Genomic DNA, 3978 nt, shown 5'->3' with positions numbered 1-3978 from the left:
GTGCTGCCACAAACATGGGTGTGCACATCTCACTGTAGTAAGATGCTTTTAATTAATTAATTAATTATTATTATTATTAATTAATTTATTTTTTTTGCAGAACCGGGGATTGAACTCAGGCCCTTGTGCTTGCCAGGAAAGCGCTTATTCCACTGAGCCATCTCCCCGGCCCCTTAAGATGCTTTTAATTCTTTCAGGAGGATACAGTGTGGATTTTACAAGAACAAGGACCTTCTCTTTTAGAGCCACAGTAGTGTTTGTTTTGGCACTGGGATTCGAACTCTGGACCTCGTGCTTAAGAGGTAGGCGCTATGCCTCTGAGCCATAGTCCTGGCCCTGAGCCACAGTATTGTTAGTAAGGTGAAGAAAATATGGTACAAGGCATACACACAGTATGCTCTACCTGGACTTACATCCCCAGTTTTTTATTTTATTTTTTTCTTTACAAAGGGTTTAAATTGGCCTGGCAGGATTTAAATTTCACTCCTTCCGGCTCAGCCTTCCTAAGCTCTGGGATTACAGGTGTGCTCTGTCCCACTTAGCTTCAGTTTAATAAATGTACTATCATTATTATCAATTTTGTCTTTGTGATATTTTCTTTTTGGTACTAGGGATCAAACTCAGGATCTCGCGCTTTCCAGGCAGGCGCTTATGTCTCTAAGCTGTCTCCTGGGCCCGATTTTGTCTTTTGGGACAGGGTCTCGCTCTGCAGCTCAGGCTGGCCTTGAGCATACTTTGTAGCCCATGCAGGTCTTGAACTCACCGCGATCTTCCTGCCTCAGCCTCCCGAGTGCTGGGAAGACGGGCGTGCGCCACCACGCCCGGCGATAGTAACTGTCCTGTTGTTACCACACAATTATGACAGCCCTCGCTCTCACACCAGTTACTCCAGTAATTCCCAGGGCTGCGATTTCTTTATGATCCCTGACTCACCCCGCGTTCACACGCTGGTTTCCAGTTTTGGGCCCACCCCACGCTGGCATTCCTGCGCATGCGCTGGTGGAGGCTCTGCAGGGGCAGAACCGAGGCTGCTTGGCAAGTTGGGGCGCTGAGGTGGTGCTGGAGACCCCAGGGGGCAGCGCCTGGGAATTAAACACACCCTGCGCGTGAGGGCCCGTTAGACGCAGCATGGCATTTGTCCACATGGCCACCTGATGCCGGCACCCAGGAGGCTGAGGCAGGAGGATCTCTGCGAGTTCCAGACCAGCCTGGTCTACGAAGTGAGCTCAAGGCCAGCCCGAGCTGCGTATGTAGAGAGACCCTGTCTCAGAAAGGCAAAACAGAAGAAATGGCCACCTACTTCTCAAATTACCCCTCGATTCTGTTCTCGGCCATCCTCATCCATATTTGGGGCCGACACAGTTTTGCGACCCGCAGGTGTCAGTCTTCAGTGGGTTACCGGCTGCCGGGACTTTCCTCAGGAAGGCAAACACGGTCTGCCGGAATGGCAGAAATCTGCAAAGACGGAGGAGCGGGATCCAGGACATATGTGATTTGTAAATTTAATGTCTATAGGTAACGTTAGTTATAGAATGAAATCATACAATGAACTATATACTTTGCAAGTTATTTTTATGTAATTTGTTTCGTCCCGGGAACCGAACTGAGGGCCTTGCCCTTGCCAGGCAGGCGCTTGTGCCGCTGAGCTATAGCCCTGCCTGTTACTAAGTTACCTGTTAAATATAACAAATATGTGTGGACAGATGTTTTAGTATAGCAGTGAAATGAGTAGCCGTACATTCCCAGCTGCTGCCGGCTTGTACCTTCAGCTCGCACTAGCTTACGACTCCGCTTTGCTTAAGCGTCGTCTTCCTAGTTAGAGCAGCGCAGTGCGCGCTGGCGGAGGCGGGCCGGGAGGGAGGGAGGGAGGCAGGCGCCGCTTCCACCGCTCTCCGGGGTCTGAGCCGGATGTGGCCCCGGGAGCCCGTCTGCATCCTCTCAGACTCCCCGAGCTTGTGATTCAGAGCGTGAGGCCGGTCGCAGGGAGGAGACCGAGGGGTGCGCGGCCGGCCCCGCCCACATTGGCACCTCCCTTCCGTGGCCCCCGCGGCAACACCCACCCGCACCCCAGCCTGCACCCGCCTGCTCCGAGCGAGCGCGCGCGCGTCCCGGGGTCAGCACGCAGCCCCTCAGCCCTCGGTGCGGGAGAGGGCCGGGCACCCAGCCAGCTCGAGGAGAGTCTCAGCTGCGCAGTCAGCCATCAGCAGGCCTTCTGTCTTAAGGCAGATTTCAGCTCGAGGCCTGGGTCTTTGATTGCCACCACGTGAGTTCCTCCTACACTGCTCCCGCAGTTCTCTTTTTCTCTCTTTTTAAAATTTGTAAATTTTTGGTGGGGTGGTTTGGTTCGGCTTGACCCAGGGTCTTACCTGCTCGGGAGTTCACTATGTAGCCCTGGCTGGCCTCAGACTTGAGATGACTCGCCTGACTTGGCCTCCTGAGTGCTGGGATTACAGGCATGCACCGATCGCCACATCTGGCCATTCAGTTTTCTTTGTGCATATCTTTAAACTTTTTTTTCTTTTTTTAGTTTTTTATTCAAGATCTTGATAAATTACCAAGTTGCCCAGGCATGACTTGTGTTCTTCCCATCCCTGCCTCCCAAAGTACTGGGTGAGGGCTGCGCCCTGCGCCCCATCTGAGCCGCGTCCTGCCACGCTCAGCCTAAGGGCTCGAGGTATGTGAACTCTTGCAGGCAAAATGAACTTTAAACTTTTTAAAAGGGCTTTAGATGAAGGCTCTTGCTGTGTGTGTACCCAGGCCGGCCTCGAAGTGCTGGTGACCTTCCTGCCTCAGCCTGCCAAGTGCTGGGATTACAGGGACCCTGCTGGGAAGGGCTCCGGGTTTGCAGCTCCACTGTGGCTCTCACAGGGCCGTGATGATCCTGAGTCACCAGAAATCATAGGTCTCTGGATTCTTTGAAGTGAGATCTGGATTTTATACCTGGGAAGATCATTTCACTCTTTCCCAAATGTCATGGCACCAAAGACAGTTCACTCGGGGCTTTCCAGTCCTCAGGCTTCGGTACTGGGGGCTCCGGTGCAGGGGCCAGGGTCAGTTCTTCCCCTGGTCTAGAGAAAACCAGGTCTGGGCTCTCCGCCGGAAGTTCCCCGTAGACTTGCTTCTCCTCTCCCAGCATGGGCGTGGCCCCTCCTGGGAGCCACAGCGTGGACCACCAACACCTGCTCTAGGGCTCTCGGGCTAAGAAGGGTTTTAAAGATTCTGAGTAGTTGGGCAGTCTTAATGCCATTTCGGGAGATGTGGAGATTGAGTGCTGCTCACATCTCAGCTTCCCGAGGAAGTCTGGTTGGCTCAGCACCCTGCCCCAGTGCACCCCACCGGTGACCGAGCGTCGGGGCTGCTGTGCGCTCACGTGGGCAGAGCGGGGGTCAGGTGTGGGGTGTGTTGTCCCAGCAACAGGAGAAACAAGAAATGGCGAAGGCAGCCACTGACAGAGTAAGGATCCCACCTCGCCTCGCCTCGCTTTCCTTGGTGGCAGCCACAGGGATGGGCGCAAGGTGGCTCTTAATGATGTTTAAGCCTTTCACTGGGATACACTATTCATACGCAACAGCATAGACCCAGGGAAGGGGCCTGGGGAACTTCTCGAGCCGAGCCGTAGCCACACACCCCTAGAAAGAGCCCCCTGGGTGCAGAAGTTCAGCCGGCGTCTCTTCCCGAGGCAGCCGCTGCCCGCCCTCGCAGATGGCCCGTCCTGCCTCTGTCCATTTCAGGGAAATGGAAGGGTGCTCCCCTGCTGTCCGGTTGGTTGTAGTCAGCGCTGACTCTGTGACACTTGTCCCTACTGTGTGCAATTATTGTTTTCATCGGTATGTGTTTTATCGTGGGAAAACTGTTCACTGTTTCTTAGTCTTTTTTTTTTTTTTTCTATTTGGGTGCTAAGGACCGAACCCAGGGCTTCCTGCAAACGTTCTACCGGAGCTAAATCCCCAGCCCCTCTTACAGTCTTTGACATTTCTG

This window comes from Octodon degus, unplaced genomic scaffold (genome assembly GCF_000260255.1).
Source record: "Octodon degus isolate 3935 unplaced genomic scaffold, OctDeg1.0 scaffold00379, whole genome shotgun sequence".
NCBI lineage: Eukaryota > Metazoa > Chordata > Mammalia > Rodentia > Octodontidae > Octodon > Octodon degus.
Note: the sequence above shows the minus strand (reverse complement) of the source record.